Consider the following 15,978-nt stretch of genomic DNA (forward strand, 5'->3'; position numbering starts at 1 on the left):
CTAAGCAGAATAATGTTTGGGACCCTGTCCCTCATCCGGGAGATCTTCAAGCAATCGATACTAGATGAGTTTTTCGCAAAGTCAAGAAACCAAGACATGAAACATTCCATTAAGAAAATTCATCATCAAATCTAGGAGTATGGCACACTGACAAGAGGATTCCACACAATGATGACAAAACACCTACATATTGAGAAAGCGGTAACATGTTTATTGTTCACTTCCAAAAATTTTATTAATACTATAATATGCTATCAATTAACATGCTTATAATGACTTCATATATGTTTATCTATATATCTCAATTACATATATGTGTCTATCATCTCCATTCATAACATATCATGTTTTGGGCATACAAGCAAGTAACTAAGCATAAATGCATCATATAGTAACATCCCTAAGGCATTTCAATCATTTGAAGCAACTTAGGTCGACCTACATTGCATTTGAGTCGACCTACAGAAGAATATTTTCAGCAGAAACAAAAATTGCTCAGTTACGTCGACCTACCCACATTTTAGGTCGACCTAAATTGTTTCTTTTTCTCACTACTTCTGTTAGGTCGACCCAGTCCTCATTTAGGTCGACCCACTGCTGTAATAATTCCCAAAATTGGGTCTGTTGGTCGACCCGACCCATCCCCATTCATTCATAATCATTCCTCTTTTCTTTCCCACTTATTCTTACATCATTGTGTACGGCCAACCCTAATTCCTCAAACCCAAAGGTTGTTAAAAATCATCCCTCTCACACAAATCATCAGCAAGAATGCCTCCAAAATCAAGAAAGGGAAAGGAAATCGCATCTGGATCATCCTCTCAACCGGGAATGAAGAAAAAGGAAATGATCAAGAAATAGCCAATGATGAGGATCACACCATGGAAGATGTAGCTCATGACGCGGACTCAAATTGGCAATATGTACCTCCTCAAGAGGAAGAAATTCCTTGGGGATACACTGCTCAACCTCCCCCGGATCAGTCAAACATCATCTCCATGCTTGAAAGTATGCAACTTCAACAACAACATTTTGAAACACAACAGCTCCAATTCCAAACCATGCAACAGCTCCAACAAGATCGATATGATGAACAACAATGTCAATATCAATCGCTATACAGCTTGGTTCAAGACCACAAGAACGATTTTGAGACATTTGCGTCCAACTCGACCCTAAGACAAAATCAATTTGAAGAAACTGCTCTGAATCGTCATGCAAACATAAGCCAAAGCTTCAACACTCTCAACCTATTTGTGCTGGATTTGTTGGAACAAGTTGAAGAAGATCGCCCTCACACATTTCAGAGAGGAAGAGGAAGAAGGGGCAGGCGTTAGGATGTCGTCTCCATCATATTATCATATCATTGCATTTCATCTCATCATCATTATGTTAAATTTCTATATGTTGTCGCACTCGTTTTGGTTTGTTAATTTCTTGGATTATTGTAATGCTAAAGTGTACTGTTAAACATGTTTGGATCTTATGGTTTCACTGTCTACATTTTATCTATTACACTATGAATGCTAGTGTTTCCTGTTTTATTATTTTATATATGTTTCTCTCGTTACTCTTCTATTTTCGTTGTATCTCTTTTTGATGTTGTCAAAGGGGGAGATAGATGCTGAGTGTACGGGGGAGCTTTGTTGAGAGATTGCCTTGTTGAGAGATAGATGCTGAATGTACGGGGGAGTTTTGTTGAGTCTTTATCACTTACTACCAAAGCTTCGACTACTGGTTTGCCATCATCAAAAAGGGGGAGTATGTGAATACAAGATTACAATCACAAAGATGTTTTTGATTCATGGCAAACTCAATAAGCATACAAGCAACAAGGTGGAAGCAGAAAACTCAAAGAAAAGCAAGCATTGATCACTCATGTCAGAACAGGTCGACCTATTATGCATATAGGTCGACTCAACACAAGCAAAACAAGAAGAATGCAGAAAAGCAGCAGTTAGGTCGACCTACTGTCAACCCAGGTCGACCTAAAATGGAGAAAATTCCACATACTTCTGCTAGGTCGACTCACACATCAACTAGGTCGACCTAAACTGAAGATTTGCCCCAAAACGCATCTGAAGTGGATTCTGGTCGACCTACCTCTTTGACAGGTCGACCTAACTGGGAACAAATGACATCCAAAAGATATGCAGCTCTGTTAGGTCGACCCAGTCCTAAATTAGGTCGACCTATCTGATCAAAACTGACTTCCAAAGTATATGCAGCTTTGTTAGGTCGACCCAGCCCTAAATTAGGTCGACCTATCTGATCCAAACTGTCAAAATTTCTGGTTTTCTCTGCATCAACTGAAAAGCTCTCATATATATTGTCCAAGGTTCAATTATTGAGAACACACCAAAGACTGAAAGATGCACAAAGGCTTCTCATCTTCGTTCTTCGTCATCTCCAACACAATTACACATAATCATTCTTGCGTTGAGGGTTAGTGATCGAGTTCGATAACGTCCATGGAACGGAATTGAAGATTCCTAGTGGGTGAAGATTTGTGGGGTTTTTGGTGAATAAAATCTGCGGGTTTTGTCCTCCAAGATAGGTGTTTCTTGGGGGTTTTTATCAAGAGGTTTCATTGAGGATCCATCTGAGTGTGAAGATTGAAGAACAAGGGTTCAAGGCAATTCAAGACACTGCAGAAAAGGGATCAAGTGAAGCTCTTGGATCACCTTGATCTGACTCAAGATTAAGGGGGAAGAAGATTCAAAGGATCGACATAATTGGTTTATGGTTTATCGCTTTGTTATCTTCTTTGTATAAACTGCTTTCAACATTAATGAAAGATTTCCCAATTTCAGTTTGGAATTGGGGGCAGACGTAGTCGTAGCGAGGACGATCGACGAACTGCCTAAACAAATATCGTGTTCTTGTCGCTTTTATCTTTTCGTTTACATTCTGTTCATATTTGGTTATAATAGCAAATTGATCAACGATTCGAGTGTTAAGATTGTGAATTAAGAACTTATATAAACATCACAATCCATCACACATTGAATCACCATCAATTTGATCATTATCACCAAGTGTTTGTGTTTTTGCTTCTCTCACTATTACTGCATTGCAAACTTCGTTCATCATATAAGAAGTTAATTGATTTTCAATAGAGCGACGTATCGATTCTATAGTGTATTCTCTTATCGTTTATCTCAAGCTGGTTAGTGGCTTTAACACATATACAATCGTTTCAATAGTGGTTCGGAATAGACGCAAGTCGATTCAGAATCACTTCCGCTTAAAGTTCAATTAATTCCGTAAAACTGTGTAAGATCTATTCACCCCCCTCTAGATCCTAAGGCCAGCGTCTAACAACATATTCACACACTATGTTTATATGCTTATGCTATAGCTGTGTAATTGTCTTTAGCCGTCTGATATTCTGATCGCAAATTCATATCATTTATGTATGTTTTTGTCATCATCAAAAAGGGGGAGATTGTTAGAACAAGATTTGATCTGATCAATATTCTTAGTTTTGATGATAACAATGTATATGAATTTTGTATGAGATAATGTGGTACTCTAATACTATGCAATTTCCATTTCAGGAATTATATAAAGAGTATGCACAAAATCAGCGCAAGAAGCAATGACTCAGAAGGTTCAGCATGCGACATCAGAACATGGTCTGGCAAGACATCAGAAGATGGTCAAGCAGAATCAGAACATGGGTCTATGGAAGCATCAGAAGAACTTGAGATCAGAAGCAGAAGCACTGAAGTTCTCATGGTATCACGCTCAGAAGCACTTCAAGGTCAGAAGACAAGAAGATGCTCTGCACCAAACTGTTTGACTCTGATGATATTCTAACGTTGTTCACACAAACATCAGATCAGAAGCAAGTACTAGATGGCAGGCTACGCTGACTGACAAAAGGAACGTTAGAAGCTATTAAAGGCAACGTCAGTAGACACAGCGAAAGCAAGGCTCGAGGTACTTGACAAAAGAGTGAAACATTAAATGCAATGCTGTACGGAATACGCAAAGCATTAAATGCTCCCAACAGTCATCTTCTCAAGTGCCTATAAATATTGAAGTTCTGATGAGAAGCTAAGTTACGAATTCTGGATACAAAACTTGCGCAAATATACAGAAACGCTGTCAAATTAAAAAAGCTCTCAAACTTCATCATCAAACTCACTACATTGTTGTTGTAATACTTTAGTGAGATTAAGCTTAAACTTAAGAGAAAATCACAGTTGTGATAATAGCTTTATAAGAAGCATTGTAACTCTTAAAAGAATTTGTTTACATTAAGTTGTAAGAACTAGAGTAATCAGGTTGTTGATCAGTATACTCTAGAAAGTCTTAGAGTGTATCTAAGCAGATTGTTCCTAGAATGATCAGGTTGTGATCAGTATACTCTAGAAGACTTAGAAGTTGTCTAAGTGGAAAACCATTGTAATCTCGTGTGATTAGTGGATTAAATCCTCAGGTGAGGTAAATCACTCCAAGGGGGTGGACTGGAGTAGTTTAGTTAACAACGAACCAGGATAAAAATCATTGTGCAAATAGTTTTTATCTTACAAGTTTTAAAGCTACACTTATTCAACCCCCCCCCCCCTTTCTAAGTGTTTTTCTATCCGTCAATAATTTTAGTTCTCCGGATTACACTAATATGCAAGATTTTGTGGTTTTGAAGAATTTAATAGTCAATATCCAACCTCCTATGGCTCCAAAGATCGTGGAAGTTATCTGGAAGCCTCCTCCGTGGGGATGGATTAAAATTATACTGTGACGGTGCTTCCCTTGACAATATGGGTCCTTCGGCTTGTGGCGGCGTTGCTAGAGATAACGAGGGTAGGTTTCTTGGAGCTTATTATGCCAATTTTATTGGTATTTCCAACTCTCTCATTGCCGAACTCACCGGTGCTATGTTAGCTATTAAGTTCGCCCATGAGAAGGGTTGGAGGAACATTTGGTTAGAATCAGATTCTTTAACGGTGATTCGTGCTATCTCCTCTCCCTTCAAGGTGTCTTGGCAAATTCGTACCAGATGGGTGAATTGTGTTAATATCATGGATAGTATGACTTTTGTGGCCTCTCATATTTTCATATAAGGTAATAGCTGCGCAGATTCACTGGCGAATATAGGTCTAATAATGATAACTGATTACACTAACTACAACAGTATTCCTAATTTTTTGAGGGCACATTTTGTAAAGAATAGGTTAGGTTTGCCTTTCTTTATGTTTGTTTCTTCTTGAGAGGGTTTTGGTTTTGTCCCCCACTCGTCTTATACTGTTTTCTCTGGTTTAATATCATCTTATTAAATAAACTACAAACTACAAAGTTTTCCACATTTTTTAAAATATAACCACCAATTTTTCTTTTTTTCTTATTTTAATATTAATTTTTTTAATTATTTATTATAAACCTAAACTCTAACTACTATACTCTTATTTATTTATTTTATAAACAATTTAGTTATAATTAACTTTTTTTACAAATTTTCTTAAGGGTTAAACCATATTTTGCCCCTGTCATATGAGGCAGATTCCAAAAATAACTCTGTAAAAAAACACAGATTTCATCCCTTTAATTAGTAGATTCCTCTGTTTTGCCCCTCATTGGATTTGGTCAGTAAAATTGATGATGTGGCATTGTTGTTTTGGTTTTTTTATTTTTTATTTATTTTATAATTACGTGGAAATGCCACGTGGGCTTTTTTTTTGCTTTTTTTTTTGTGGTTTTTTATATTATTTTCTTAGGTTTGAAAATTTTTCTTTTTTCTTACGTGTTTTTTTTTTTAAGTTTGCAAATCGTAAAGGAGTTAATACCACTAGGCCATTTGTATTATTTGTTTAATATCTTTCATCAAAATTGTTATGAAATTAACAAAAACAACATAGAGATGAAGGAGAGAAAGCAAATGGAGAAACTAATATTGTATTATCTTCTCCCAAAAGTATCATTTACATTGTCTTATTTATAGGATCCAAGTGAGATGGAAAGTCACATATATTAATGGAGAATAGGAAGATGAAAAAGAAGAATAAGGATGGACATCCACTTTAATGTTTATTCATAACACTCCCCCTTGGATGTCCATTGAGGATATGCCTCGTTAAAACCTTACTAGAAAAAACCCGGTGGGAAAAATTCTAGTGAAGGAAAAAGAGTAGAATATCCTTTGAATGTGAATCGCCTCGTTAAAAACCTTACCAGGAAAACCCAATGGGAAAAAACCACGGTGAAGGAAAAAAGAGTGCAAAACATATGTATTTCTCCCCCTCATGCAGACATTTACATGTGAGATGATATTATTTGTAGTAGTTGCTTAAAATTTCTTCTTGGAAGTAACTTCACGTAGTGCTAATAGTTATGCAGGATTGGATGAAGTTGTTGCCATGAGTTGTCTCATAGATCTCCATGAAATGGTTGTACCATCACATGTAAACAAATAACCTGTTTCTGATCTACTATTGTGAGAATCTGAAAAGTAACCAGCATCTCAAAAATAACGAAGTGTATGTTTGACTCCGTTCAAATGTCTTTGTGTAGGCGAATAATTGTATCTTGGTAATAGATTGACTACAAACGATATATCGAGACATGTATAATTAGCAAGGTACATTAGTGCTCTAATTGCACTAAGATATGGTACTTCATGACCAAACAATTTTTCTAATCATTTTCTTGAGGACTGAAAGGATCTTTCTCTACATCTAAAGATATAACAATCATTGGAGTAGACAACGAATGAGATTTGTCCATATATAAGTGTTTCAACACTTTTCTATATAATATTCTTGATGTACAAATATTTCGTTGTCCAAATTCTCAATTTGTAAGCCTAGACATAATTTTTAATTTTCCTAGGTCCTTCATCTAAAACTCTTTCTTTAAGGAATTTATAGCTTTTGGAAGCTCTTCAGGAGTTCCAATACTATGTATGTCATTCACATCGATAACTAGTATTGCAAATTATTTTCCACATCATTTTATGAAAATACAAGTACTAAATTGAATTATTTGTATATTCATCAGTTAGTAAATATTCACTGAGGCGATTATACCACATGCATCCAGATTCTTTCAGCTCATATAGAGACTTGTTCAATTTGATATAGTAGTTTTCTCGAGATCCATAATCACGTGCCTCTGGTATATTGAACCCTTCAGGGAGTTTCATGTAAATGTCACTATTAAGTGAACCATATGAATAAGATGTCATTACAACCATCATGTTCAAATTAAGCCCTTCATGTGTTACAAGGCTAATGAATTATAAAAAATCGATTGAATCCACTACAGGTGAATATGTTTTATCAAAATCAATCTTAAGTCTTTGTGAAAATCATTGAGCAATAGATCAAACTTTATATCATTCTTTTCTTTTTCACAAAAACTCATTTATATCACATTAGTTTCACACCTTGAGGTGTTCGGACTACAGGTCCAAAAGTGAGTTACTTGTAAAGTGAGTTTAATTCTTCTTCAATTGAATATATTTATTTTGGCCAATTCTCACTTAGTCTACAATCTTTAATAGACTTTGACTAACGATCCTCGTTATCATTGATAACTTTTAGCGCTATATTGTATACAAAGACATTGTCAATATTGACTTTATTTGGTTATCTCAATTTCGGTTCCATTCCATTTCATCCATGACATAATTTATCGAGATCTCTTTATTTCATATTTCAAGTACTTGATTTGTTCTTCTAGAACTGAAAATTAAATTAGGTCAAAGTGTTCTTAGAATTTTCATATCCTCACTTGGGTCATCTTTAGTTTCTTTTCTTAGTAGAGGACTTTTAACATTGGAACCGACTTTCATACTACGCTTCAGGCGCAACAACAACTCATTTGCAATATTATATTATTCAATAGGAGAATCCACTTTGAGTGGAGTATTATCAGCTGATAATTTATTTCATAAACTTTGCAAATGAATAATATTTTGAACTTTTCGTTCATATTGATTTGTACGAGGATCAAGACAACAATGTATTTTAAATTGTTCATTTGAACTTCTTGTTCATGATTTCATCTATTCATTTGAACTTCTTGTTCATGATTTCAGCTGCTTATTCCCTCCCCCTAATATTGGGAAAATTAATTTATCAAGTGATAATCAGCCCACTGGGCTGCAATCAAGTATTTGATTATTTTCTCAAATTATATCCTCAAAATTGAGATTCATATTAATTATATTTTTCCAATATTCTTTCATGACTCATCTTAATGTATTATATTGGAGCAATTGGAATATACACAACACATCCAAATGTTCACTTAGATGAGAAATATTAGAATAAATTAGGGAGGACTAAGATATAGTATCTTGTTGGCTTAATGCGAATAAATATCTTAATATCATACTTTAGACGTTTCAAATATATAATTTAGAATTGATGATCTCATAAGTATCAACCATATAATTAACTTTAGACGTCTAAAGAATGGATCTTCGGGTCCATTTTCTTTTTATGAACATATATTACATGATATTCAATATCAATTTTAATAATATATGTGATACTTATACATGAATTTCTAAAAAATCCATAAAACAAGATCTTAGTCTAATTAGTTGAGAAAATAATTTCACAAATTTCTAGTTGTGAGTAGAGACATATGCATGATATTTTAGTCTATGCAATAGTTAATGTTATACAAACGCAATTTCTCAAAATTTTATTTTCCTTTAGAAACACACACAAAAATTTACTGGATTGAAGAAACTTCTGGTTCTTCAATATAAATTATTCGCATCATATTATATCCGAGATGACCCAACCGGTTTTACCAACGACACATTTAAGTATAATTTGTAAACTACTGGTTTACAATGACATGTTCTTCAATTGTACTAATATAAGTGTAGTACAAGCCCAAGAGAAAAGCCGGTAGCTTTTCTATTATACATTTTATGTCCAAATTCATTTGTGTAATACAAAGATATTCAATACCTCCAATATAAGTCATGTGAATTATCTATGACAAAAAAAAATATTTGGCAAGACATAAAGAGAACACACAAAAAGAAAATATAAAGGATTAAAGTTCATTCAAATCTCGACTATATCAAAATATGAGCTTACTTTCGTGTGCCTTTAAGATGAACTAACAATACACTATACTTGTAAAAAAAAAAAGAATAGTATAATTAAGATTTATATGAGAAATCTAAGCACTATTATAACAACTTTAAAATATGTAGCAACTTTAGACTATTGATATATTCTTTAATAGATTGCAATGTTTTATTTCTCTTGTTAAAATATCAATATTTAGAAATAATGTGAATAAGGAAATTGTATCCGCAAACATTGATCATCTTAATAATATCTCATGTTTTAACACTTTAATCATACACGTGCATATGAATATATTATCATATAATTATCAAAATCATACAAAATCATATCATCATATAATTATGTTGTTTTACTATCCTTCAGGGATGTTTGATAAGATCTTCAGTAACTATATAAATAATTTGTTATAAATAATGATCGAAGACATATAACCATCCTGCTGGGATGCGTTAAAATTATTTGTGTTATTCTTCTGGAATAACAATCTTTTTATGAGCATATTACAAATTATAAATTTTTAGATCGATACAACAACAAAATTTATGAAATCCTTCAGGGATATTTTAATATTACTCTTGCAATATTTTTGGCAAGTATGAAGATCACAATTGATATTATCCTGAGAGCTTCGTTTTACTTAGAAAATTACAATATTTGCAATCCTTCATAGATGTATACCATTAAATTATGAAAGAAAATTGAATCATTTTTATGAAATTTTATTTCTAAAAAAATATAGGTTACAAATCTTTACATCATCAATAAAAGAAAAATAAAATTTCTTTGTGAAATCCTTCTAGGATACTTCACTATTATTGATTCAATCATCAAGAATTCGATAATATAGGTGATGCAATTATTTTTCAAATTTGTAACATAACAGATGCAATCCTTCTGGGATATGTTATTAGTATAGGAGCAATCCTTCTGAGATTCATTAGTATCATGATGAAATCACAATTTTTTTATAGTTCTTCAGGAACTCAATCACATTTGTAGTTCTTCAGGAAATCAATCACAAATCTTTTACTAATAAAAATAATAATATTTATAATTCTTCTAGGATTCAATAATATTATAGATGCGGCCTTTTAAAGGTGATTGAACGTTGAATTCTTCTGGAATTCATCAATTATTGATAAACACAATAATCGATTAAACTCAATCTTTGAACAATAATTTAGAGATAGTTTAATATTAATTTTTAGTTCTACAAATATCACATCACAAACTATTTCCATAAACAACGGTCGAGAAAAATTATTCTTTGTGCAATCCTTCAGGGATGCTTGAATATTAAATTAATGATTTTATGTGTTAAAATTCAATTCCAGGCAAACATATAGAAATGCCTTAATGTTAAATTCTTTCGGAATTTAACAAGAATGATCAAAGAAATTTAATATTATTGTACAAGGTAAATCAATTTCTCTACAAAATATATAAAAAAATAAACTTATTTATATGAAGGAAAAAAAATAGTAACAAAAACATGAATTATATTATATTGGTTCAAATATATTAAGATTAGAAAAGTAAAGTAGAACCGGGCTATATCATCGATCACGTTGTAGAGTATCGTGCTGATAACGTGTTATGAAATTAACGAAAACAACATAGAGATGAAGGAGAGAAAGCAAATAGAGAAACTAATATTGTATTATCTTCTCCCAAAAGTATCATTTACATTGTCTTATTTATAGGATCCAAATGAGATGGAAAGTCACATATATTAATGGAGAATAGGAAGATGAAAAAGAAGAATAAGGATGGACATCCACTTTAATGTTTATTCATAACAAAAATGTATATATTACATAACAACTATTTATTTCCTAAATTAATTTTACATGAGAGTTATTCAACCATATTTCATATACTCGTTATAATTCTTAAAATTAATTTATTATTTAAACTGAAATATATTACTAAAAATATTATTTAATTCTCATGTTTAATATATGTATATTCAATTTTTAAATAATATATGTTTAAAATATATATAATAATTCTTATGTAAAATTAATTTGTAAAATAAATAGTAGTTATGTAATATATGTTTAAAATATATTAATTCATTTACTATAAATAATTCATTTATTATTTTTCTAAGATTTATTTTTTTATAATATTACAATTTTACAAACTTTTAATATTAGTTAATATAATTATTTATATAATATTTAATAAATAAATAAATATGATAGTTAATGAAAATAAATTAAGTAACATATATTAGTTAACATTATTTATTTGTTAGTGTTATTTATTTGTTTAGTGTTATATATTACTTGTTTAGTTAATAATTAATATATTAATTTAGTCGGCATATTTCAGTTTATTATAATTAAAAGTTATTAACTTTCAGTTTAAACAAAATATATCTATAAACAATACTGTAAAGAAATTAAATCTTAAACTGAATTGAAAAAAATTTAGTACAGTATTTTGAGTCAATTTGGAAAAAATTTAGTACAAATAATGTTTGCTATAATATACTATGTTTAATTTTACATGTTTAGCACAGTAAATAATGTTTGTTATAATATACTGTACACTGAATTTAGTACAGTATAATTTTACATGTTTAATAATTGTTTAATTTTTAATTTAAATTTAATTATAATATATTATGTAAAATAACGTTTTAATTTTTTAATATATACCATATAATATTAACATAGTCATTTTGGAATAAATAGTACACATGTAAAATAATATTCATGTAATAAATAATAAATAATAAATAATACTCATGTATAATAAAAATTATGTAAAATTAATTTGGGAAATAAATAGAAGTTATGTATATATATATATATATATATATATATATATATATATATATATATATATATATATATATATATATATATATATATATATATATATATATATATATATATATATATATATATATATATTGATGCAACCCAATAAATAAATAAATAAAACAAATGGCCTAGTGGTAAGAGTTTCTACTATCATTCTAAAAATTAAAAAAAAAAAACTTAAAAAATAAAATAAAAAACCGTAAATTAAAAATTAAAAATAAAAACCCACATGGCATTTCCACGTAATCATAAAATAAATAAAAAAATAGAAGAAAAATAAAACCCAACAAGGGGGCAAAAAAGGGAATCTACAAATTACAGAGATGAAATCTGTGTTTTTTTTTACATGGTTGTTTTTGGGATTCGCCCCATATGGCAGAGAGCAAAATATAGTTTAACCCTTTTTTAATTTATTTATTGCTTATATTTATTTAATTTTTAATTTAACTGACCTTCTTCTCATAAAAACTTCACAATCCCCCTCTATAATTTCCTACTTCCTTAATTCTTCCTTCCATTTTAATATCCTCTCCTTATATAATAAAATCTCAACAACAAAATTAACTCCTTTTTGAAGCCAGAATTAAAGTTATTTAATTAATTATTTATTGATGCAACCCAATAAATAAATAAATAAAACAAATGGCCTAGTGGTAAGAGTTTCTACTATCATTCTAAAAATTAAAAAAAAAAAACTTAAAAAATAAAATAAAAAACCGTAAATTAAAAATTAAAAATAAAAACCCACATGGCATTTCCACGTAATCATAAAATAAATAAAAAAATAGAAGAAAAATAAAACCCAACAAGGGGGCAAAAAAGGGAATCTACAAATTACAGAGATGAAATCTGTGTTTTTTTTACATGGTTGTTTTTGGGATTCGCCCCATATGGCAGAGAGCAAAATATAGTTTAACCCTTTTTTAATTTATTTATTGCTTATATTTATTTAATTTTTAATTTAACTGACCTTCTTCTCATAAAAACTTCACAATCCCCCTCTATAATTTCCTACTTCCTTAATTCTTCCTTCCATTTTAATATCCTCTCCTTATATAATAAAATCTCAACAACAAAATTAACTCCTTTTTGAAGCCAGAATTAAAGTTATTTTAGTAATTATTTATTTTCATTTTAATTCAATTTAATTAATTATTTAATATAAACTAATTTTCTTACACTAACCCACTAACTGTTATATTTATTTGATTTTTAATTTTTAATTATTTAATAAAAATTATTTTATTCTACTGACTCTTATATTCAATATTTATTTAATTATAAATGAAGATGTCCATTACTATAATTTTGGTGTAAGTACAAGATATATTTGTACACATTTTTAAAAAATAATGACATTAATTTCATATTTATACATCAAAATTATAAGTTGTTAAGTCTTTTAAACATTTTTTCGCTAGAATTTTAAGAATACTTTTGTCATTTTACTTATTTATTTTTTTATTTTTTTATTTTTTTATTTTATTATTTATAATTTTTCTTTCTATTAATTTTTCATTCAGTAATTCAATAATAAAAACCATGTTATCCATCATTTATTAATTATTTCTATACAAATTTAATACAAACAAAAGGATATTTTTCTTTAATCATTTTTGGTGTCAATATTTTACAGATACTTTTGTCATTTTACTTATTTATTATTTATTAATTTAATTTAATTTAATTATTTCATAATTTTTTTCAATAATTTATTATTAGAAACCACGTTCTCAATCATTTATTAATTATTTCTTTTATTTAATACAAATTTAATACAAACAAAAGGACATTTTTCTTTCAAATATTATTGTAAATGAAAATTATACTTCTAAAATAAATAAAACAAACAAGGTATGTTTTTCCAACTTTCTCCTTCATATGTTCATATTCTTTTAAATTTAGAAATTTTTTAATTAAAAATTTATTTTGAAACATACTAGGTTTGTGGTCCATTTTCTCTCGGTCTGTTTTCTAGCTATGTATACGTTTAAATTCTTTGCTAACAAAACGATGAGGCACTATATATGAACCATTAGAAATACTGTGAATCAAATCTGGCCGAGCCAATGTTTTAAAACCCGAATCGGTAATTGACGCAGTCAATACACTGGGTCACTGAGTTAGTAGTCGGACCTGTGGGTCACTAATTAACCCGCATGTTATTATTAGAGTTTGACCTAACTCATCCTTACAAAACCGGTTAGTAAGGTGAGGAGTGTCCCTCTATATATATTCTTTGAAAGCTCTATCTCTAGCCAATGTGGGACTTTAGGATCTTCCTAATACACCCCCTCACGCCCAGCACTCTTTTGGGCTTGGTGCGTGGATATTAATGGTGGGCGGCCCATGGTCCGATCGATAGGCTCTGATACCATATTAGAGTTTGACCTAACTCATCCTTACAAAACCGGTTAGTAAGGTGAGGAGTGTCCCTCTATATATATTCTTTGAAAGCTCTATCTCTAGCCAATGTGGGACTTTAGGATCTTCCTAATAGTTATTAACTCGATCTCTTTAAAAAAATCAAAAAAAAAAACATGTATATACAAAATTTAAACATATCTACTATCATAACATATCATATCAAGCCTTTTACTAAGACATTGGCCAAAGTTTCTAAATTACCCCTCTATCAAAAATTATTTACACTACAAATAAGACATTTCAGTAACTAACAAAATAAGAGTTTATTTTATCACTTTTCAGATTCCATGCGCCAAGTGTTTGTCTCTCGTTGGTCTGAATAACTTTCTTCTTTCTAAATCATTTACTTCCTTATCCCCACCCTTTCTTCAAACACTTCTTTCTCTCTCCCCTTTTCCTCTGTTCTTCAAAAACCCTAGCTCCGCCGCCACCCCATACCCCCTATTTGTGACCACCACCACCTTCAATGAAAAATCAATACTCCCTCCAGTCTTACTTATAAGCAAAAATTGTTTTTTTAGGTTCATTAATTAATGAATGTATTTGGTCTACATAATAAATCAAATACATTTATTACTCAATGAACCTAAAAAAAAAATTTTGCTTAAAATATGGCCGGAGTAGTACCAAATACGTATTCCCTGTCTGATGTTTTTTGCGGCCACAGGGAGAAATTGCTTAGGGTAAATAGTATTATATGTCTTTCTCTCTGTATATTTTATGATAGTTAAAAAATGCATATGCATCTCTTTTATATCACAAAATTGATCTTAATTTATTTTTCTCCAATAGTCACATTGTTTGTTTGTGTTGATGTTTGTTCACAGATTTTTCTACCAAGAACATGTTGAAGACATGTAAAGTAAGTAAATGTATTTTTGTTCATCTTCTCATTCTTCTTCATTTGTTAACTCTTTCATTTCTTTTCCTTTTTCTTTAATCAAACTAATACCAAGCAAAATTTAATGGGGTTTTAGATTCTAAACAAATCCTAGAAAGAAGGAGTAGAAGTTCAGATTTGTAAGAAGCATCAAACTCTTTGTTCTCCTTTCTGATTTGTAAGAAGCACCACACCATTTGTAATAAGATTCTTCTGTTCTTTTCGGTTTGTAACCAAACTTCTATTCTTGTGTGTTTGTAATAAGCTTCTTCTCTCCTTTTACTACATTTTTGGTTTATCTCTTTTAATACATTTTTCGATTTGAAGTGTTAAATGTATTGAATGGATAAATGCCGAAGCCAGGAAGGGAGCAAATCTTGGATGCAAATCTTGGGTGATGGGATAGATTATATATTAGTTATGAAACAAATTCAAAGTTGAGATAAGTTGTGTTGTTGTAAGAGCAAGCAAATAATGAGAATGTTCCTTTTATTTTGCTGTAATTTTTTTTTTTGTATTCATGAGTTCTTTTGTTTTGTTTTATAATATGTATTGATTTCAACTTAAATTTTATAAAACATTTTTGTCATTTTGAATTCCTAAATTACAAGAAATATTGTTTTATGCATTTATTATTTTAAATTTAGTCTTTGGTAATATTGTTTATAGAGGACTATGTGGGTCATGCATGTTCATATTTGTTGTAGTTTCTACAATAAATAAATATTAATCATGAACTATGTTCAATATTGACAAATATTACAAGGATTATTTT

General features: G+C 30.1%; 1 long non-coding RNA gene across 1 annotated transcript; it reads left to right on the forward strand.

Annotated features, from left to right (window-relative positions):
• The first annotated feature begins 14,718 nt into the window (after positions 1 to 14,718).
• On the forward strand, positions 14,719 to 15,718 carry LOC131656436 (uncharacterized). The gene is made up of 3 exons (XR_009300104.1): positions 14,719 to 15,006; positions 15,151 to 15,185; positions 15,301 to 15,718. It is a non-coding gene; the product is annotated as an uncharacterized LOC131656436 (long non-coding RNA).
• Positions 15,719 to 15,978: the final 260 nt, after the last annotated feature.

The sequence above is a fragment of the Vicia villosa genome, linkage group LG3 (assembly GCF_029867415.1).
Source record: "Vicia villosa cultivar HV-30 ecotype Madison, WI linkage group LG3, Vvil1.0, whole genome shotgun sequence".
NCBI classification, from domain to species: Eukaryota; Viridiplantae; Streptophyta; class Magnoliopsida; order Fabales; family Fabaceae; genus Vicia; species Vicia villosa.